The 22995-nt window shown below is 52.4% G+C and overlaps 1 long non-coding RNA gene across 2 annotated transcripts; it reads right to left on the bottom strand.

The window, feature by feature from the left end:
* Positions 1 to 1479: 1479 nt before the first annotated feature.
* On the bottom strand, positions 1480 to 10238 carry LOC116592837. Of its 2 annotated transcripts, XR_004286621.1 has the most exons (5): positions 10162 to 10221; positions 9455 to 9826; positions 3633 to 3719; positions 2295 to 2548; positions 1480 to 1890 (listed from the first exon to the last, which is right to left on the bottom strand). It is a non-coding gene; the product is annotated as an uncharacterized LOC116592837 (long non-coding RNA). The 2 variants fall into 2 exon arrangements; XR_004286620.1 differs by having other exon boundaries at positions 9455 to 10238.
* Between the last annotated feature and the right edge of the window lie 12757 nt (positions 10239 to 22995).

Genomic DNA, 22995 nt, shown 5'->3' on the forward strand with positions numbered 1-22995 from the left:
CCCTAGAGGAGGTAGGAAGAATACTGGTTAAGATCTGGGGATCTTACTTTGGAAAACAGTGTGGAGACTCCTTATGAAATTAAGAACAGAGTTACCCTATGACCCTGCAATTGCACTACTGGGTATTTGCCCCAAAGACACAGATGTAGTGAAAAGAAGGACCATCTGTACCCCAATGTTCATAGCAGCAATGGCCACAGTCGCCAAACTGTGGAAAGAACCTAGATGCCCTTCAACAGATGAATGGACAAAGAAGATATGGTCCATATATCCTACGGAGTATTATGCCTCCATCAGAAAGGATGAATGCCCAACTTTTGTACCAACATGGACGGGACTGGAGGAGATGATGCTGAGTGAAAGAAGTCAAGCAGAGAAAGTCAATTATCATATGGTTTCACTTATTTGTGGAGCATAAGGAATAACCTGGAGGACATTGGGAGAAGGAGAGGAGAAGTGAGCTGGGGGAAATCGGAGGGGGAGACAAACCATGAGAGACTGTGGACTCTGAGAGACAAACTGAGGGTTTTGGAGGGGGTATGGGGGTGGATGAGCCTGGTGGTGGGTATTGTGGAGGGCACATATTGCATGGAGCACTGGGTGTGGTGCATAAACAATGAATTTTGGAATACTGAAAAAAAAAAAAAAAAAGATCTGGAGCTCTTGATGGAAAGTGCCCAGGTTCCAGCCCCAACCCCCTGCTGGCCGGTCAGAGGACGCTGCAGGCGCTCACTAATGCTTCACGGGGCCATAAATCTAGAGTTATTCCCATGGCCTGAGCACTCTGGAGAGAAGAGAAGCCTGGAAATGTGCTAAGGGCTTCGTCTGCATTATCTCCATGTGCCTCATAGAGACCTGATGAGATAAATAATATTCGTGACCTGGCCTCCTTGAGGCTCCGGGAGCAAACGGACTTGGAGTAAAGGGACTTGGTCAAGGCCCATGCCGGAACGGAGGGCGTCTAATACAAGTTCACTGGCTATGGTGCTCCAGACCCTCCCTCCCATTCATTCCCCAACTGACTCCACAATACTCTCGCCGAACGGCCCCCACGCTGCCGTGCCTCAGGGCGGGCTGCTCTACCCAGGGACGTGGGCGTCCAAGATCGGGTGCCCCCAAGGTTGAGATCTTGGGGAGGCCTCCTCCTGGTTGCCACACCGCTGTCTTCTTGTATGCTCACTAGCGCCCTCTGTCTTCCTCAGAGGGCACTCATCCCATCACGGTGGGGGTGGGGGTGGCCTCAAATTCTGGAAGGCCCTGCCTCTAACTCCCATCCACCCCACGAGAACTTCAACACGTGAATCTGGGAGAGCACAAACCTCTCCTTTCTCAAGTCTCCAACTAAAGAGCTTTTCCCGAGTGCAACATCTATGATGATCAGCCCGCTACTCCTTCTAGAAACACTGTTCAAAGTTGGGGTTCTTCCGTTTCAAGCCCCAGAAACTGACGCCGAATAGCTAAGCAGAATAAAAATGGAGGTGGGGAGATTTCTTGGAACACATTGGCCACGCCCCTGCAGGAAAGGCTGGGTGCCCGCACCTCCCGGGAGGGGAGGTGGCTTTTGTGCCTTTGGCTGGCTGGTGGTCCCACGAGAGATGTCTTTAAGGTTAGGAGTGCCTGAGCTTGGTCTCGGGAGTCTCACAGACCAGGGTTCTGGCCCAGTTACCACTTCCTCTTGACTGGTTGAGTTTATGGACCACCTTTCCAGGATGTGGCCGTCAGACGCACTCTCCCCATTGGTGATTGTAGGATCCAGAGTCCTGTTGCCTGGTTTGAGTCCTAGGCCTGCCCCAGGAGAGGAGGGGCAGGCCCTTGTGATTGGCAGCCATGCAGTAACCAGCTGGAATGAGGTGGGGGGTGGACCCCCGCCGCCCCAAAAAGAAGGGATTGCTGTGAACAGAACAAAGTGAGGGAATTAGAAGCTTTCCACCAGGGGATTCTACCCAATGGAAACAAATTTATCTTTCCCTGCTTTCCCTCCCCCTTCTTGCCTCTTTCTGTCCTGTCCCTCCTGGTAACATTAATTGAGTGTTTGCTTTGTTTGGGGCACATCTTAGGCCCAGGAATAAAAAGATGAGTCAGACCCAGGGCCAACCCTAGGGAATTTATCTAATCCTGATCAGCATACAATGCTGGTCCTCCATGCAGAGCCAAGTCAGGCAGTACCAATGGACCACAACACACTTTCCCTGGGAGCCCGGGCTCCGCCCCAAGATGCTGCCCCCACCCCCGCCCCCAGCCCTGCAACCACCCCCTACCTTCCCCACACAGAGCCCCAGGCAGCCAGTTCTTACCAACTGGAGTTCCAAAATATGGAGGCTCTCTGCTGTGGCTGGCCAAAAGTCTCCCTCTTCCCCATAACAATTCTTCTGACATTTAACAGCAGCAGAATTCCCCCACGCTCACCCTCAAGTTCATTTCTACTCCGCGGGGGGGGGGGGGGGGGGGGGGGGGGGGTTTGGGGGGGGGGAATGGCACTGGTGCCTTCCATTCTTGACCCTGGTTGGCTGTTGAGTCAACTTTGCGGTTAGGAGTCTGAGCGCAGTTCCTGTGGACAGAAAGAGAACATTTGAGTCTTATCACTGCATCCTTCTGAGCCTTTGGTTTGGAATGAATTTTCCACGATCCTTATAACAAATTACCGCAGATTCAGGGGCATAAAACAAGACCCATTTTTTATCTGACCATTATGGAAGTCAGAAATCGAGAATGAATCTGAGGGAGCTAAAATCAGGGTGTTGGCTGGGTTGTGGTCTTTCTGGAGGCCCCAGGTGAGAATCCTTCCTGGCCTTGTCTGGGTGCCAGAGGCCCTCCACACACCTGGGCTGGCAGCCCCATCCTCATGTCTCCAACCTCTGTTTCTACTCTCACACCTCCTTTCCGACTCCCTGACTGCTGCGGTCTCAATGTTTCTGTCCCCCACAAAGTCACGTGTTGAAACGCTCACCCCCAAAGATGATGGTATTTGGAGGTGGGGCCTTTGGGAGGTGCTTGGGTCAGGAGGGCAGAGCCCTTCCCTCTTTTGTAAGGGCTGGGGGTCCTGGGAAGGAGCCCCACATTGGGCTCTTGGCTCAGCAGGGAGCCTGCTTCGCCCTCTCCCTCTGCCTGCTGCTCTGCCTGCTTGTGCTCTCTCTCTCTCAAATAAATAAATAAAATCTTTTTTTTTAATTAAAAAAATAATTTTATAAATAATATCTTTTAAAAAAAGCTGCTCCAGCAAGCTCTCTCGATCCTTCCACCAGGTGAGGACACAGCGAGCAGGTGTCATCTGTGAATAGGGAGGAGGAACCTTAGGGGAAAGCAATCCTGAAGGCACCTTGATCTAGGACTTCCAGCCTTCAGAACCGTGAGAAATAAATGTCTGTTGTTAATAAGCCACCCAGCCCGTGCTGTGTTTTGTTATAGCAGCCCGAATGGACTAAGACACTGACTTTTTGTCTGGTGGGATTAGGGCCTCTGTGGTCACTCCGGGTTGACTCAGATAATCCAGAAGAATCTTCCTGTCTAGAGATCCGTATCAGAATCACATCTACAAAGCCCTTCTTGCCATGAGAGCCAACATTCACCGGCTCTGGGGCTGGGAACACGGACACCTCTGGAGGCCATTATTGTGCCTGCCACGGGTTCCTTACCTGTGAAACAGGGTGTTGATGACCTACTTCCTAGACTTGTGGGCAAGATCAGGTGAGACAGTCCACGGGCAGCCCTGGACACAGCGCCTGGCATAGAAAGAAACACCTGCTATCATGCACTTAGTGGGAGATTTTCACGGGGGCAGTTGCTGGGGAGAGCTCAGCATCCTCACCCCGACCTTGGCCCTGTATGCCTCCTCCTCCTGGGCACCGTCGGTCCAACCGAGGGGATGGGGGTGTGAAATCCCTGCCAGATGTCAAGTTTGTACCTGAGGTTTTTCTGGGCTCGGCACTGTCCACCCCCGCCCCCACAGTCTCTAGGCTTTTGTAGCAATCACCTGGTTTTTATAGAGAAGGGGGAGAACACTGGCCGCCTCTGAGCTACCTGGGAACTTGTTAGGGTACTTAGTTAGTTAGTTAGTTAGTTAGTTAGGCCCCTCCCCCGGACTAACTGAAGCTGACCCTCTGAGGCGGGGCCTGGCAGTCTGGGGTTTTGGGAGCCCTCCAGGGGATGCCAGGGCTCCCTTAAGTTTGAGAACCCTGGGATGGAGCCCCTTCTTAGGACCGCTACCTGCAGGAAGTCTCCCCACAGCAGCGGTGCGGTCGTGAGGCCCAGGGAGATGAGGGCTGGCTTCAGACAGCGCAGGTTGGAACCTGAGCAAAGCTGCTGTTCTTTCCCCATCTCTGTGCGCCTCCGCCCTTGGGCACCTCCCTTCCTGGTGCCACCTGGACACGGTGCCCAGCGCCCAGATGCTTCAAGGGAAGCTCCACCCTGCCACTCCTGGGGCGCAGCTCAGGCCCAAGGACCTATCCCTCTTCACCTTCGTGTGTCACTGCGGGCAGGGCCCTGTATTCAGCTGCAGTCTCAGAGTCTGATAACTAATTTATACTCAAGTGTAAATGGCTGATGGGGCCTTCAGGGGTTACCTGCTCCTTTGAAGGGGGTGCTTGCGGGAAGCAGGAAGAAAGAGCATTCCTGGTGGGGCTTCACCCCCTTGTTGGGCACATCTGGAGGAACCGCGTGTGTGTCTTGGAGGGAGGGCTATGAACTTCCTAAATGCGGGCAGAATGGTCTTGTGGAAACAGTGCAGGACACTGTTTATGGCTGAGTCATGGTCATCACTGCCTAGTGACCTTGGGCAAGTCACTTCATTGCTCTAAGGCTTCATTTGATCTTCTGGAAACGGGCCTGATTCCTACACAGAGTCCCACAGGGAGGGTTACATGAGATTACCTTTATCAGGTGGCCCTTTCCTGTCTAGATTGCTCTCACCGGCGGCTCTGAGCTCAGCCCAACCGGGGCAGAGTCTCCCCAGGTTACAAAAGGGGCAGGTCCCTTCCTAGGACAACACCTTGTGCCTCCCGTCTGTGCCACCTGCTCAACGAATGCCTGGGGTCTGAGTGCCTAGCATCCCTGCTTCTGGAAGACTTCCCTGATGCCGCCCCAAGCTCCCAGCCCTGTGGGAGGCAGTGGGGGCTCTTAAGAGAGCCCTGAGTTGGGAGTCAGGAGCCCAGGGGCTAGTCCTGGCTCTGCCGCTGACTTGCTGTGTGACCTGCCCAATTGCCTGCCCCTCTCTGGGCCTGAGACCTTGCCTGCAAGATGAGTGAGATGTGCGGATGTGTGAAGGCCCTTCCCCCACGAGGTTCATAACCATCCCCTGGGCCCCTTAGCAGCCTGCCTGTCCTCCTGGATATGGCAATGAAGCACATTCTGCTCAGCAGTTCCCACAGCCTCCTATGAAATGTGCTCTTTTCTCCCCTGCGTGACTAAGTTCTTTGAGGAAAGGCCTTGTGTTTGTGCCTCCTCATTTGGCCTTCAGCCTTGCATTTAACACTGACCTCATGCATCCTTGTGCTCAAGAAAGACCTGCTGATAAATTCCCAAAGACCTTGGCTGTGCCCAGGAGAGTGCTTTTCTTTCAAGGAGCCATCTCCTCCAGGAAGACTTCCCAGATGCTGTCTCCCTGCAACACACATACAGAATTGCTCCTCCACACCCCCCCGCCCCGCCCCGGCTCTGGTCATCCCTTCCCTTTCAGATTCTCTCCTAGAACAGTGCCTGGCACCGCTAATAAGTGGGGGTTGAATTCCCTTGAATTACAGTCTAAGGGGAGAGAAAGAGAGTGATGAAAGGAACCCTAGAGTCTTTGCAGGGATGGGGGCCACAGCAGGAAGGGGCTCTTCCCTAGGAAGGCCTGCAGATGGCGAACAGCTGGCCGGAGGTGGCTGTGACTCACCCCACTCCCACAGGCGGGGGATACTGCGGGCAGGCTGCGACGAGGCTGAAGGCCTAAAGGAATTTTGATAAGGATAACACAAGCCCTGGAGTATTTCTAGAATGCAGGAGGTTAAGGGTGCGGGGAGCGGGGTCAGGGCAAAACTGCCTGATTATGTTACTTATGTATTTATTTATTTTTGCCTGGTTAAAACATTTGCATCCCACGAAATCCAAAAGGTACGAAGGGGACCCAGTGAAGTCTTTCATCCAGGCGTTCCTGCCCCGCAGCTCCCTTCCCCAGAAGGACGGCCTTTCCAGGAGCTTCTGCGTACAACTTCCCTGTATGCTTTTCTTCCCTTGCTAATCCAGAGCTGCCTATCGGCTGTTCTTCTCTTGGCTTTTTCCCTCAACTCGTCCCTGAGAGCATTTTGTATTGGCACATAGACAGCATCCTCGTTTTGTTTGTTTGTTTGTTTGTTTGTTTGTTTCAATTTGCCTGTGTTTAGGGTTGCCAGATAAAATGCAGGATGCTTGGTTAAATTTGAATTACTTGAACCTCAGATAAAGAACAAATGACTGGGGCGCCTGGGTGGCTCAGTGGGTTAAGCCGCTGCCTTCGGCTCAGGTCATGATCTCAGGGTCCTGGGATCGAGTCCCGCATCGGGCTCTCTGCTCAGCGGGGAGCCTGCTTCCCTCTCTCTCTCTCTCTGCCTGCCTCTCTGCCTACTTGTGAACTCTGTCTGTCAAATAAATAAATAAAATCTTTAAAAAAAAAAAGAACAAATGACTGGGGTGGGGGGCACCACGGTGGCTCAGTTGGTTAAGCATCTGCCTTGGGCTCAGGTTATGATTCCAGGGTCCTGGGATGGAGCCAAGCATTGAGGTTAAACTGAGCAGGGAGTCTGCTTCTCCCTCTGCTCCTGCTTGTGTTCGTCCTCTCTCTCTGTCAAATAGATAAACACACAAATACATCTTCAAAAAAAAAAAAGACTTCTTTTTTTTTTTTTTTAAAGAATTTATTTATTTATATGACAGAGAGAGAGAGATCACAAGAAGGCAGAGGCATGCAGAGAAAGGGAAGCAGGCTCCCCGCCGAGCAGAGAGTCCAATGCAGGGCTCGATCCCAGGACCCTGGGATCATGACCTGAGCCAAAGGCAGAGGCCTAACCCACTGAGTCACCCAGACACCCCCAAATGACTTTTTAGTATACGTTCGTTTCATACAATATTTGGGACATACTTATACTAAGAAAATCTTTATTTGTGATTTAACCTGAAATTCAACCAGGCACCCTGTAATTCCATTTGCCAAATCTGGCCCCTCCTCCTGTATTTCATGGGAATTCCTTTTTTTATTCCATTAAGATTTTATTTTCAAGTAATCTCTACACTTAGTGTGGGGCTTGAACTCACAACCCTGAGATTAAGAGTCTCACACTCCCCTGAGTTTGCCAGGTGCGCCTCGCGGGAGAATTCCTTATAATTAAGTCTTTGGAGGCTTCAGGAATTGGACACCTGGGACCTGGTGGGCATCCACTCCCTGGCCTTATTCTGAATCGGACCCTGTAGGCACCACGCTTTGGGGCCAGTGCTGGATTTCCATCTCCAGGCCCCTGTTACCAAGATAAGAAATGAAAGACTGAATGGCTTGGGTGCCTGGTGGCTCAGTTGGTTGGGTGTCGGACTTGATTTCGGTTGAGGGTTGTGGGCTCTGCAATGGTCAGGGAGTCTGCTTGAGATTCTCTCTCTCTCTCTCTCCCTCCGTCCCTCCCCCACCACTTGTATGCGCTCTCACTCTCTCTCTTTCTCTCTCCCTCTCTCTCTCAAATAAATAAATAAATGAATTTTTAAAAATATTTTATTTATTTATTTGACACAGAGAGAGAGAGAGAGAGATCACAAGTAAGCAGAGAGCCAGGCAGAGAGAGAGGGGGAAGCAGGCTCTCTGCTCAGTGGGGAGCTCCATCTCAGGACCCCGAGGCCCCAGTGAGGCTCAATCCCAGGACTCTGAGATCATGACCTGAGCCAAAGGCAGAGGCTTAACCCACTGAGCCACCCAGCTGCCCCTAAATAAGTAAATTTAAAGAGAAAAGGCTCTTCCAGTCGTCTGGTCCACCTCTCCCTGCTTGTGGCCCAGAGAGCTGAATGGCTCACCCAAGATCACACCGCCAGTTGGTGCAGAATGGGGCTCGGCCCCGGATCTCCCTTTTCCAGCCAGTTTTATTCTCGTGCTGCTTAGTGTGATCTGCTCATGAGGGTCATGAGTTGTAAACCTAGGCTTTTGGAACATGCACAGACATTTGGGAAGCCAGAAATAAAAGGTTCAAGTTCTGTAGGGAGAGGGGGTCCCACAGAACACGGGGAGCCCTGCTCCCTGGCTAGGGGACTTTCAGTGTTGGGTCTGAGCCCCAAATGCCTGGCTGATAGTAATAAAAATAGTAATACATTAATGATAGTAATAATAATAATAATAATGGCAGCTACCTCTCTCAGCTACTTACACTGTGCCTGGTGCTTCCCCAGCTTGGCCCTGTGAGTCTCCCTGCACGATGGGAAGATCAGTCCCATTTCCCCAGTGGGTCACTAAGGCTCAGGAACAGTAAGTGATTTCGTCTGCCAAGATCCCCCAACTGTGAAGTGGCAAGCCCTGGGCTTTCAACCCAGATATGTTTGACTCTAAGGCTCAAACCCTTTACAAACACTTATCCACAGGTTTGCGCCATTTTTTCATGCGAGAAAACGGAGTGCTTGTGACAAGCCCTCTCCTGAGGTTGCTTTCATTTTACAAGGGCCCAAAGCCGGAACTAACTTCTGGTCCATGTGGCGGGCAGGATGAAGGCCAAAATCTCCTTGGTCCTTCACCTGACGGTCAATGATCCCCATGAGCCTGCCCCAGCCCATTGTTCCAGACTAACCCCTGTTGTTCCAACCACCCCCTTCCTTTCCACCGTATCTCCACACTTTGATGATTTGATCAAGTGGGAAAAGCCCAGTAGAAGAACAGGGTAGTTCAGTTACTAGGAGTTACCTGCTGTGTGACCTTGGGCAAGTCACTAAACCTCTCTGAGTCTCCCTTTCCTTAACTGCCAAGTGAAAACAGGTATGACTAAGCCTCCGCCTAGTATCTGCACATGGCACTGTAGACTGGTTAGTGTGCATTTTTTAAAAGATTTTTAGAACGTTTATTTATTTGAGAGAGAGAGCGAGCAAGGAGGGAGAGGGAGAAGCAGGATTCCCGCTAAGCAGGGAGCCCCACACAGGACTCGATCCCAGGACCCTGGAATCAGGACCTGGGCTGAAGGCTGATGCTTAACCGACTGGGGCACCCAGAAGCCCCTGATTAGCATGGATTTTTGGAAAGAAGGAAGAAAGACGGTATTTCTTGTGTCCCCACCGTGTGCTACACCCTGGAGGAAACAAGTTGCCTCTTTCCTGGAGATTTTTCTGGAAGGGCTGCAGATGTGGTTAATTGCAGCAGGAGATGAACTTAACTGTGGCTTTGTAACTCTAGGCAGGATTTTACCCCGGCCTGTGGCCTTCCGCCAGGAATGAGGGCGAGGGCGGGGAGTTACCCTCCTCTGACAGGAGAGGAAGGGACACTTACCCCCCAACCCCCTCCACGGGGCTTCAGGGGTTGGATCCTGGCTTTGTCCCCAGGGATCTCCTTTCACAGGCCACCTAGCTGTCTCCGGTGTCCCTAACACTTAGCAGCTTAGGAAGGCAAGACTGGGAGCCTGGGAGAAGTGGAGGGAGAAGGAGGGGCGGAGACCGCCACCTGGCCCCGCCCCGCGCTCTGGTGTGCGCCTGGTCCCGCCCAGCGCCCGGTCCCGCCCTGCGCCCAGGTGTGCGCCTGACCCCGCCCCGCGCTCACGTGAGCGCCTGGCCCCAAGTAGCGGGTAGGGTCCTAGTCCCGGCCCAGCTTTGCCCTCCCAGCGTCTCAAACCCAGCACGGCGTCTCCGCGGCAGCGAGGGGCAGCTGGCAGGTGGAAGAAGGGGAAGGCGGATCAAAGAACGAAACCAGAGACCCCCTCACCTTCAGGTCTCCACTCTTCTTAAGGAACCCGCTGAATTTTGCATTCCACTCCCTAGCAGATCTGTGTTTGTTTTACAACGTGATTCCCTCTCCTGCCTGCCCTAAGGGTGGCAGTAAATCTGACGGCAGAGGGCTAGGATTTCTAGCCCGGGCATGGCAGTGGCCCTACCCACCCCAGCTGGAAGGGCCGCAAGATGAGAGGCCCCTTGAGGCCCTCTGGTCCCTGAGGACAAGCCAGTCTTCCCTTTGCCTCCACCCTTCTCCAATCTGACCCCTACCTTGTCACCAAAATCACTCTATATCACAGCCATCTGCTTCTGTGGCTGCCTTGGCCCATGATGGTGGCCTCCCTGTTAGAGAGGGCCATAGGCTACCTCACTTTGTGCCCCCCACCCCAGTCTCCCCACAGGCTCAGGTCCTCTGTGGACCATGTGGAAAACTGAAATGGTCAAGGAATGGGCAGGGCAGTGGCCTGGGGTGGGGTGGGCGGTGGGGGTGCTGTGGTGAGCAGAGTACTGGCCTCCCAAAGATGGCCACATCCCAATCCCAGACACTTGGGGCGCCTGGATGGTTCATTCGGTTGAGCGACTGGCTCTTGGTTTTGGCTCAGGTCGTGATCTCAGTGTCCTGGGATGGAGCCCTAGGTCGGGCAAGTTCTGAGTGCTCTTCAGTTTCCCTCTGCCCTCCCCCCCATGCTCTCATGTGTCCAGTCTCTCTCTCTAAAGTAAAAGAAAATAAATCCTAATCCCGGACACCTGTGAATATGTTACCTTATATGGCAAAAGGAACTTTGCAGGTGTGGGTGAGTTAAGGCTCTGGAGGTGGAAGAAAATACCCCCGCCCTTGCTGATGGCCTGCCTGGAAGACTGAACATGCCTCACCCGCTCCCACTGCTGCATAAGCCTTACTGTCAATCAATCAATATATATATGTGTCAATCAATCAGTCAATATATATGTATCCTGCTGCTTCTCTTTCTCTGATTGAAGCCTGAGGCCAGCAGGAGCCAAGGGACATTGGCTTGGGGGGTCTGTATTTGGGAGACCACTCAGAATGGGGTCATGGTGGGCAGAGGAGAACTGGCTCAGGATAGTCTAGAAGGTCAGGGCCCCTCCACTGGGGTCTGTGTCGGGCCCAGGTCTCCAGGGAGGGGCTGGAGAGAGAGTGCATTCCCCACAGGCAGCTGAGCAAACACAGGAGTTGGAAGGGGTGGAGTTGGGCCGCCTGGGGATGGGCCAGGTGGGAGGGAAGAGGGAAGATCAGGGCCTGGGTTTAGAGGGGCAGTGTCTCTGGGGACCGAGCAGGCTCTAGGTGCTGGAAAAGCAAGGCCAGACTGCACCGAATCCTTTCCTCTGACCAGCTTGTGGCCATTCTGGGCCCTTGGGGACACTGCACCCCCCCTCAAGGGAAGGAGCAGCCCTGCCCTCCTGGGGCACCCTGCCCCTCCCCGGGGCTGCTGGCCAAGTGCAGTGTCTGGCCCATCACAGTCACAGCACGAGTTACGGGAGACTGGCCTGGCCAACAGGGCCCAGCGGACAAGGCATTTGGCAAAGAAGATCTGAGGACTGATAAAAGGAAGGAATGGGGGCGGGGCTGGAAGGTGCGGTTCCTGCGGGGGGGGGGGGGGGGGAAGGGGAGGGCCAGCCCACCCACACCATCACCCACACCCCTGGGGAGCCACTGTGGCAGTGGCCCTGGGAGGGAGAGTCCTGTTCCTGCTCCTCATCTATCCACCACCACCACCCCCCTACTCCGTGGGTCACTTTTCTTTTTAAGGGCAGGTCCCTCCTCCCCAAGGGTAATCAGAGCCAGGATCTCTGCCACAGGTTCAGACCTCCATTTCCCCTCTGACCTCTCCTGGGCTGTGGTTTTAGCAAACAATTTGGATCCTTCTAGAGCTTGGCATCAGAGGCCTCGACCCCTTCCTTCTTAGAGGTGCTAAGAAATGCTCCGCATTCCTGAGTCAAGAGACCAGGGGCCATTCTTCTGCTTTAGCACAGGGGTGGGGCGGGGGGGCGTGCAAAATTTGGCCTGAATCCTCACACCCCTCCCAGGCTCTCAGCTCTTGCGGCTGCTGGGCCCACTGAGGTCTGCACAAAGCCATCATCTGGGGGCCTGGGGGCTGAGGCCTGCGCCTGAGGCCCTGGGGCAGGAATGTTGGAGAATTCCTGGGGCTTCCCGCCCTGGAGGCTGGGCTTCTGTCTTCAGAGCTCCCCAGAGAAGGGCCCAGTCTGATTCCCGAGTCTCCCCATGATGCCCCTCCCAGCCTGGTTCTCCAGATGCCTTGATTGTTGGAGGTGGGAGAGGAGGGCAGGGCAGGGAGATGTGGGGTATCTGGGAAGGGGCCACACCTGTGCTGTGACCTGAAGTACGTGTGTGCCCTCGGGGCCCACTACAGGATCTTGTATTTACTCCTCACCAAAGCCCAGAGAGGGTGAGTAACTTCTCCAAGAGTGCAGAGCTGATAAGTACTGGGACTTGAGAGTCCCTGTCCCTAAACACTAGACGCGCCGCCTCAGGGGAGGGAGGAGGAGAAGCAGAGGCCCAGAAGGAGGAGTGAACAGAACTACTTCAGGAAAACCAGCTCTGTCTCCCAAGCTGGGGGGCTATGGGTGGCGTACGGGGTGGAACACAGGGGACAGGAGGCCGGAGTGGGGAGTTTCCGCTTCCACACCCATCCTGTCTATGGACGGACCTTCCAGGGATGTGCCTTTGCAGAAATGATTTGCTGCTAATCAATACATTGGAAACCACTGGGTTAGCCCATTTCCAAAGCCCTCCTGGCTTAAGGACCCTGGAACATCAGGGTCCTCATCTGCCACCAAGAAGTCATTCCTCCCACTCCTTACCCTGCCTCTCCTCACCTCTCTCCTCTCTGCTTTTGGGTATGGCATGCCTGGCCCCCTCCACACCCTCCCCTCAGCATAAATTCCTATGAAGGTAGAGCTCACATCTAAATCCTCCGCAAATCCCTCCAGTGCACTAACTTAATGTTGGTGTATCTTTTTTTTTTTAATTTTTTTTAGGATTTCATTTATTTATTTGACGGAGAGATATCACAAGTAGACAAAGAGGCAGGCAGAGATCTAGGAGAAAGCAGGCTCCCCACTGAGCAGAGAGCCCGATGCAGGGCTCGATCCCAGGACCTTGGGATCATGACCTGAGCCGAAGGCAGAGGCTTTAACCCATTGAGCCACCCAGGCGCCCCAGTGTTGGTGTATCTTGACCTCAGTCTCCAGATCTGTAAAATGGGGTTAATGACACTAACCCCCCCAGGGTTGTTAGGGAGATTAAAATGAGGTGGAGCAGGGGTTAAACCTTCCCCCTTCCAAGATGTGGTGAACAGAAAAATGACTTCCAAGATAGTCATTAGGACATTCTAATCCCTGGAAGCTGCGAACAGTTAGGTTCCATGTGAAGGGGACTTCAGGCTGTAATTAAGGTGGCTGATTATGCACCTGGGTGGCTCAGTCGGTGGAGGAGAAGAGTCATCCTCTGGCTCAGATCAGGATCCCTGGATCCTGGGATCCAGCCGCATCAGGGTCTCTGTTCAGTAGGGAACCTGCTTCTCCCTTTCCCTCTGCCTCTCCCCCTGCTTGTGCTCTCTCTTTCTCTCCCCCTTAAATAAATAAAATCTTTAAAAAAAAAAAAAGGTTGCTAATTTGTTGACCTTAAAATAAGGAAATTATCCTAGATTACCTGGGTGGGCCTTTAAATAGGGGAGAGGGAACTGTGGCTCCAGGAGGAAGGTCTAAGAGGATGGAGGGGAGGGCTGTGAGCCAAGCGATGCGGGCAGCCTTTGGACGCTGGAAAGGACAAAGGAACGTGGACCCCCAGAGCCTCCAGAAGGAACGGAGCCTGGCCAACCCCTTGATGTTGTGCAGTGAGACCCATGCTGGGCTTCTGACCCCTGCAGCCGGGAGACCCTCCGTGTGCGTGGTTCTAAGCCGGGCTCCTGGTCCTGTGCGCCTTCCTCTCCGCTCTCCCTCGTCTTTAGTCCCCCATCTACTCTACGCCACTGCCATGACGGGCTTTTTACACCCATTTCCTACCTGAAGAAACAGGCCAGGAGAGATTATGTGGCACGTCCAGGTTCACACACGCGGCAAGGTGGAAGTGCAGTCAGACCCCAGGTTTCTGCCTCCAGCCCTTGGATGCTGACGCGGCACACTCCCTCTCCAAAGGGTCACCCTGGGATGTGAAAAACTTCATGGCTGTGCAAATTCATGAGGGTGGTTCTTTTTTTTTTTTTTTTTTTTAAGATGCATTCGTATTTATTTTTTTTAATTTTTTTTTTTTTAAGATTTTATTTATTTGAGAGAAAGAGAGAGCAAGCCAGCAAGCATGAGTGGGGAGGGAGAGGGAGAAGCAGACTCCTCACTGAGCAGGGTCCCTGAGGTGGGCCAGGATCCCAGGACCCTGAGATCACGACCTGAGCTGAAGACAGACAGACCTTAACCGACTGAGCCACCCAGGCGTCCCCATGGAAATGGTTTTTATCGTCCTGGGGTTGGCCAGGAGGCCCCTGCCTCTGCAGAGACCCCTCTCATCCCTCAAACTTCTGTTTTTGCCAACACCCATCCTCCGCTCCTTGTCCTGCGTGTCCTGCTGTCTTCCAGGAAGGGGACACAATTGCAGCCTCAGATGCTACCCCTCTCCCCACCCCCAACAACCGGTGCTGCGCCAACACCCAGGAGGTGTTCCGTGAACATGGGGCTCTCCTCCCCTGCTCACCTGACCAGAGACCACCCCGCTACCCTCTGCCCTCCTGGTAAAGGCTGTCCTCCTCCGAAGTGAGAGGCTCCATCCTGAGCCCCCGCCACCGGAGGCTGCCAGGGCTGCCCCAAAGGACAGAGTGGGAGGGAAGCTGCATCCCCCATAGCCAGCTTGATGGGGTCAGAGGGAAAACTGCACTTCCTGCCGGGCCCCTGGAGAGCCCAGTGTCTCCTAGAGGCCAGCTGGGTCTCTGCTTGAGCTCAGGGGTTGGGGGTGGGGAGACAACACGGAGAGTGAGGAAAGGAGGAGGGAAGAGAGAGGAAGGAGGCAGGGAGACAGGGAGAGGGCAAGGATGGGGCAGAGCGGAGGGAGGCGGACGGAGCTGGGAGAGAGAGCCGGAGACCGAAAGTAACAGGAGAGAGGGTCAGATGCATAGACGAAGAAGCAAGAAAAAAGAGTCTGGGAAACAGGAGAGGCAGAGCAAGTCAGATGCCCAGAGACAAAACGGTGAGTGAGAGAGTTCGAGAAAGACACGTAGACAAAGAGAAACAGACTGGGCAGAGAGAACACTGTGCTTCCTGGACCCGAGGGCTTTCTTTGGCTTTTCTGTGGGTCTGTGCCGTGGAGCCTGCAGACGGGATGTCAGTTTGAGTCCTACACTGGGTGTAGAGATTACTTAAAATCTTTGCTCTTTAAAGATTTTACTTATTTATTTATTTATTTATTTAAGAGAGAGCGTTTGCGCATGCACGCACACACGCAGGGAGGGGAGGGACAGAGGCAGAGGGAGAAGCAGACTCCCCACTGAGCAGGGAGCCCAAGGTGGGGCTTGATCCCAGGACCCCGAGATCATGACCTGAGCCGAAATCAAGGGTCAGACACCTAACCGACAGAGCCACCCAGGCACCCCTTAAAATCTTAAAAAATAATAATAATAATAATTTTGATCGTCACGAACAATTGTTCCTGTCCAGCATCAAACAGGCACCCTAAATCTCCATTGATTGTGCTCTGTGGCCACCCGACATTTTGGGAAAATCTTGTTCGGGAGAATTTCCACATTATGAGTCTCACCTCCGTTTCCTGGCCTCTGTTCCTGCTCAGACTTAAGCGTGCAACCCCCAGGAGACCTGGGTTGCAGACACAGGGGCGTTGTGGGAGGAGGGACTAGGGGAGGCAGCAGCCTTGGTGGGGGGCCTCAGTAGTGGAGTGGCAAGTGGCCAGTGCCTGGGGTCAGTGGGGGCAACTGAGCCGTGGATCTTCTTCCCTGAAACTGTCCCTCCATGTGGTTCAGGCTCCCTTCTTGCTGTGTAGCCTCCAGGCCTGACTCAGTTTCCCTCACTGGCTCTATAATTTTAATAGCATTTTGTCCAGTGGTTCTTAAAGCGCGGTCCCAGGACCTGCAGTTGGAAGCTTGTCAGCGGCACAGGGGATCTGTTCGAGATTCCAATTCTTCGCCTGCCTCCGACCTCCTGGATCAGAGACTATGGAGGAGGGCCCAGCAATCTGTGTTTAATGAGCCCCCCAGGGGGATTCTTGTGGGCAGTCAAGTTTGAGAACCAGTTTTCCCTTTCTAGTGTTGAGAAGGCATGAATTCTGCTGTTCGTTCAACCCGAGTCCCTTCACTGAACTGCCACCTGGAAAGCCCCGGGGGTTTGGGGACAGCCCATTGGAGAGTTCCCGGTGCACTGGGGGTGCCCTGTGCGGGGTGGTGACCCTCAGTCCACTTAGACACCTCATTACAACATCGCATTTTGATCCAAAAGGTATTCTTTTTTTTTTTTTTTTAAGATTTTATTTATTGGGGCGCCTGGGTGGCTCAGTGGGTTAAGCCGCTGCCTTCGGCTCAGGTCATGATCTCGGGGTCCTGGGATCGAGTCCCGCATCGGGCTCTCTGCTCAGCAGGGAGCCTGCTTCCCTCTCTCACTCTCTGCCTGCCTCTCTGCCTACTTGTGATCTCTGTCTGTCAAATAAATAAATAAAATCTTTAAAAAAAAAATTTTATTTATTTATTTGACAGACAGATCACAAGGAAGCAGAGAGGCAGACAGAGAGAGAGAAGGTGGGGGAAGCAGGCTCCCCGCCGAGCAGAGAGCCCGATGTGGGACTCAATCCCAGGACCTTGAGATCATGACCTGAGCCGAAGGCAGAGGCTTAACCCACTGAGCCACCCAGGCGCCCCGACCCAAAAAATATTCTTTGGCTTGGGTTGGTTTTGTTTTGTTTGGGTACCTACTATGCGCTTGGCACAAGAGAAAGGTTTTTAAAAAAGTGCTTTAAATCTCACTGGAGCATTACAACTTACACTCGAGACGCTAAAGAATGACAGGAGAGGGGCACCTGGGTGGCTCTGTCTGTTGGGCGTCTGTTTTTGACTCAGGTCATGATCCCAGCTCCTGGGATGCAGCCCCGCATCAGGCTCCCTGCTCAGCGGGGAGTCTGCTTCTCCCTCTGCACCCTGCCCCGGTGCCCCTGCCCCCTGCTCATACTCTCTCATCCTCTCTGTCTCAAATAAATAAATAAAATTAAAAAAAAAAAAAAAAAAAAAAAAGAACAACAGGAGAGGATAAAACCAAAAGCTAAGTTGGAAGAATGGTGAAACAGGCAGAAACCACTTGGTGTGAGTAGGGAAGGCTTTCTTAAGGAGGGAAGTTATTGAATTATACCTGTAGAGATGAGTGTATTAATCAAGACTTTCTCTCTTCCAACTGACAGGAACCTGACTCAGTTGGGTTAAAAAAAATACTAAAATTTATTGACTCACATGAGTGGAATGTCCAAGAGTAGATTCCCAGTTTCAAGGATGGCTGGATCTAGGTACTCATAATCACGTCATAAAGGTTTTTGTCTCCATCCATGTCTACCTCCATTTTCCTCCTATTGGCTCCATTCTGAAAGGGTTCTTTTTGCAAGATGACACCAATTGTGCAAAAAGCTAAAGGATCAGTGTAGCAAACTCAGAAAAAGTTCCGTTACTTCTGAATGCACCAGCTTAGAACACATGCTCAACCGTGAACCTACTGCCTATGGGCATGCAAATGGAGAGTTCTGACTGGGAGGATTCAGATTCATGTGTCAAACTCTAGAGCTAAGGGGTAGAGTCAGTCCCATGTGACCCATACGGGCCACCCAACAGTGGGACAGAGGTATTCCCCCACATGGAAGCTGGGCTGTGTTATCAGAGAAGGAAGAATGGGATTCTGGGAAGGCAAAAAGCAGCATGTGCCTTCTCCCCAAAAGATAGAGCACATGGTGACTAGGGAAGAGGGCATTTCAGGGAGAAGGAAGGATGCGTGAGTTATCCATTGCTGCATAACAAATAACCAGAACCTCAGAGGCTTACGACAACACATATCTATGATCTTAAAACTTCTGTGGGTCAGGAATATGGGCATGGCTTAATTACCAGCTCGAGGACTCATAAGGTGACAAAGTGCTGGCTGGGGCTCCAGTCTCATCTGAGGCTTGACTGGGGAAGAGTCTACTTCCGAGTGGCCACAATCCTTGGCAGAATCCAGTTCCTTGCTATTGTCAGATGGAGGGCCTTGTTTCCCTGCCTGGTTGTTAGTGGGAAGCCTCCCTCAGAGCCCTGCCACCTGGGCTCCCCACCATGGCTCTCTGCTTCACCAAACCCAGCAAGGGGAACAGAGCCGCCCCACAAGAAGAGCGTGCATAATGGAGTCACCCACACATAATCATGTTCCCCCTATCATGCTGGTTGGTTAGAAGCAAACTATAGCCCTATCCACACCCCAGGGGAGGGGATTACACAAGGATGTGAGCACCAGGAGGAGGGATCCTGGGGCTGGCCTAGAGTTCAGCCAGCACAGACAGCCTGAGCAGTGACCTTGGGTTGAGACTGTAGTTAGAAATTCAGCAGAGGATTCTCAGGTATACACACATGGGCCTCCACCAGAGGCTGCTCCCCTCTTAAGCCGTCAGTTCAAAAGGGGAAGAAAGCCCATTTTGTTATTCGTGATTTCCCTCAGTGTCCTGTCCGGCTCCTGGCACATAGTAGGCCCACTTAGTGACACTCGGTTGGATTGAATTTGTCAGACTGGATGACCTATCCAAGCTCTCATTCATTCATTGACTAACTCATTAATTCAGTAAGCATTTACTGAGCCCTGTGTCAGGCCCTGTGCCTGATGCCAGGACACAATGTGAAACAAGGACTTTGCCCTCAGTGGAAGGATAACTCCCAGCTGAACAGTACAACTGGTTATGATTCGTGGTTCATGGGGATTTTTCACACACCCACACCCAGGATCCCTGTGTATGGATGCTGTTGAAGAGACTGAAGTTCAGAAAGATAAACACTCTACAAGAGCACTGCTGGACTCTCTCTCTAGTGCTCTCTTCTAGGACTCCCTCTACAGTGCTCCCTCCTAGGACCATGCTACCTAGCTTCCACTGGGCCCTACCCTCAGGACATTAACTAGGCTTCCTTCATCTGGCTCAGAGTTTGGGAGGTGCCCAGTGGTGGTCTCCAGTGGGGCTGTGGTGTCCTCCCTGGAGAAGTTGCTTAGGGCCACAGGAGCTGGGGAAGGGCCTGATGTGTGTGCCCTGCCCCCACCACAGGTCTGATAAGAAAGTGACCACAATCCTTTTTGGGTCACTCTCTTGGTCAAAAGAGGAACATGGTCTGGAGTGAAAAGGAAAGATATGGAAAGAACTACCATCGGGTGACTTGGTCAGCCTGGAGGATGGGGACAGCAAATTATCGTCTCAAGGTCCCTCATGGTGTCTTGGTTCATGAGGTTTCCTCTCCAGCTGTGCTTCCCTATTTACTCCCTTCCTTATCAAAATATACTAAGGCTTCAGGATGCACCTCCCCCGCCCCCAATGGCACAGCCCTCACCGACCCTCCTGCCTCCCAAACCAGACCACAGCTGTGATCTGTTTGCATTTTGGGATTCTAACTTGGTTAGAAGCAGAGCAGAGCCTGAGACAAGGATTTGAATACATGTCATTTGTTTGGATCATGCTGGCAGAAGTCCCATGGGAGATCACGGTACTGGCTATTAATAGCATCTGCATCTGAACAAAAGGTTTCACCGTTAGGCATAGAACTTTGAAAACCTGTGACATAAGACCCAACCCCCATTTTACAGGTGGGCTGATAGAGTCCTAGAGACGGCCAGGGATGCGCTGCAGGTGAATTAAAGAAAGAACCAGAACTAGGGGCGCCTGGGTGGCTCAGTGGGTTAAGCCGCTGCCTTCGGCTCAGGTCATGATCTCAGGGTCCTGGGATCGAGTCCCGCATCGGGCTCTCTGCTCAGCAGGGAGCCTGCTTCCCTCTCTCTCTCTCTCTCTCTGCCTGCCTCTCTGCCTACTTGTGATCTCTCTCTCTGTCAAATAAATAATAAATAAAAAAAATCTTTAAAAAAAAAAAAAAAAAAGAACCAGAACTAGAACCCAGAAGCCAGGTCTTCAGTCTGAGAGACCAGCATAATTTTGTTTTACCTTTTTTTTTTTTTTTTTTTAATTTAACGTAAGTTCTACACACAGGGCGAAACTACACCCAAAAGAGACTTTGCAGATGTGATGAAGTTAAGGACCAGGGTCATTGAAGTTTTAGCCTGGCACATAGCGGCCCAACTGAAGACTACATTTCCCAGACTCCCTTACAGCGACACGCGGCCACATGGCTGGGTTGAGGCCAATAGCTGTGAATGAACCGGATACACGTGCCTTCTGAGTGGAGACCTGTAGGAGTTAGCCAGTATCCAGTAACACGCTTTCCCACAACTGAGCAACTTACAACAACAATAGACATTTAGTGTTCCACACAGTCCAGTGGGAGGCAGGAATTGAGGAATGGCTTAGCTTAGTGACTCAGCCACTCAGAAAGCTGCTGTCAAGATGTCCACCAGGTCTGCGGTCACCTCCAGGCTCCTTCCCACGGCCGGGCAGGTTCCCGCTGGCTGTTGGTGGGAGGCTTCAGCCCCTCACAGTGTGGACCTCTCCACAGCACACGAGTGTTCTCAGGACACAGCAGCTGGCTTCCCCCAGCACAAGCGACCCAAGAGCAAGCAAGGGAGAGACTGCCACGTCTTTTATGACCTAGCCTCGGAAGGTGCACTCCATCTTTTCCAGAATATTCTATTGGTTGCACAACCACCCCTATTCAGTGTAGGAAAGGATCACACAGTGGGGACAGGGATCACTGGGGACAGTCTTGAAGGCTGGCTACCATGTGTCCTTAATAGGAAAGGAATGCGTCAGCCCCTTCTCTCTCTCTCTCTTCTCCCTCTGCCTGAAATGACAGATGAATGCAGTTTTGTGGCCGAAGGCATGTGATTAAGGGCGACCCTCCAAGGGATGTCTAAGCTACAAAATAGAAAGAGCCTGGGCACGAAGGCTGGACCACCTCCCCGGACTGTTCTGTGAGAGAGAAATACATTTCTGTCTTATGGTAGCAGCAATGTGACAGCAGCGTGGCCTGTCCTCTGACCAGTACTGTCCCTTTGCTGAAGCATTGAGTTCTGTGTCCCCACCCCCTCAGCTCCTTGACCTCTAGGAGGCCAGGCCAGGGGAAGACAGTGGTTGGATTCCATCTGCTTCTGCTCCTGACCCTCCCGTCACTCAGGTCCTGGCAGTTTAGAAAGCAGGATGAGCAACCGAAGTGCAGCCCCATACCTCCCCTACCAACTGCCCCCATTCCTCCCTCCTCAAAAGATGGCCTGAGCATCATTCCGTTATTTGAAACCTTCTTAAAACATAGGTTGGGGCACCTGGGTGGCTCAGTGGGTTAAGCCGCTGCCTTCGGCTCAGGTCATGATCCTGAGTCCTGGGATCGAGCCCCGCATTGGGCTCTCTGCTCAGCAGGGAGCCTGCTTCCTCCTCTCTCTCTGCCTGCCTCTCTGCCTGCTTGTGATCTCTGTCTGTCAAATAAATAAATAAAATCTTAAAAAAAAAAACATAGGTTTTTATTTTTTATTTATTTTTAAGATTTTATTTATTTATTTAACAGAGAGAGACACAGCGAGAAAGGGAGCACAAGCAGGGGGAGTGGGAGAAGGAGAAGCAGGCTTCCCATCAAGCAGGGAGCCCGATACCGGGCTTGATCCCAGGACCCTGGGATCATGACCTGAGCTGAAGGCAGACGCTTAACAACTGAGCCACCCTGGTGCCCCTAAACCATAGGTTTTTAAGCTGTCCTGAAGAAAGAGCCCACTGGCCATCAGCATCATTCTGTAAGAAGGTCTCTGCTTTCCTTATATAGTCCTGGCCATCTGTTTAGATGCACTTGACAATCTAGAAATTTCTTTCCCATCCATCCCTTTTCTCATTTGAACATGAAAATAACCCTGTGAGTCTCATTTTGCAGGGGAGAAAAGCAAGGCTCAAACAGAGCTGGAAGGACAGTAGGAGAGGATGTGTGTGTGTGTGTGGGGGGGTCTGCTCTGCACCCGGGAAGGTGTGTTTTTTCCCTTCTCACAGCTTCACGGCTCTGCGCAGTGTCTGCAGCCCCCTTGAGGGTCGGGGCTCTATCCTCCGTGCTCCTTTAGGAGTTTGCTGCTGGAATGAGGGTGTGCAGGTACTCAGGTCACAAGAGGGTCCTATGGGGGCCAGAAAAGGGAAGTCAGAGGAAGGCCCAGCTGCCTCTCCCTGACCAGACACTGGCCCTCATTAGTGCCAAGCCTATGAGAAAATCTGTCAAGGCCAGTGTTTGCTGAGTGCTTCCTGCATGCCGAGCAGGGAGGTGGGCACCATTATTGTCCCCACTGTATGAATGAGAAACTGAAATCGCCAACAGAAAAGCTGATCTCACACCCCCGATGGCCAGTGCTGTGGTGCAAGTCCGCAAGGAGACTTCCGGTTGGGATAGTTCAGAGGCACGTGACTTTCATTTTATCCCCCCAATTTTTTAAAGATTTTATTTATTAATTTTATTTTATTTCTTTTTTTAAAGATTTTATTTATTTATTTGACAGAGATCGTAGGCAAGCAGAGAGAGAGGAAGGGAAGCAGGATCCCTGCAGAGCAGAGAGCCAGATGCTGGGCTCGATCCTAGGACCCTGGGATCACGACCCGAGCCAAAGGCAGAGGCTTTAACTCATTGAGCCACCCAGGCGCCCCTAGTTATTAATTTTAAAGAGAGAGAGGAGGAGAGTGTGTGAGCGGGAAGGGGCAGAGGGAGAGGGAGAATCTCAGGCAGACTCCACACTGAACGTGAGCCCCACCTCAGGCTCCATCCCACAACCCTAAGATCATGACCTGAGCCAAAAGCAAGAGTCAGATGCTCAATGGACTGAGCCACCCGGGCGCCCCTTATGCCAAATTTTAATTACCATCATTCTAATAGCATGTGAGCAAGGGCCATTTGGTCCAACCACCTGGCAGGAGATGCTCAGTTTTCCTTTGATATTCAAGTCTGCCTGTGAGGATTC

This window comes from Mustela erminea, chromosome 6, assembly GCF_009829155.1.
Source record: "Mustela erminea isolate mMusErm1 chromosome 6, mMusErm1.Pri, whole genome shotgun sequence".
Taxonomy (NCBI): Eukaryota; Metazoa; Chordata; class Mammalia; order Carnivora; family Mustelidae; genus Mustela; species Mustela erminea.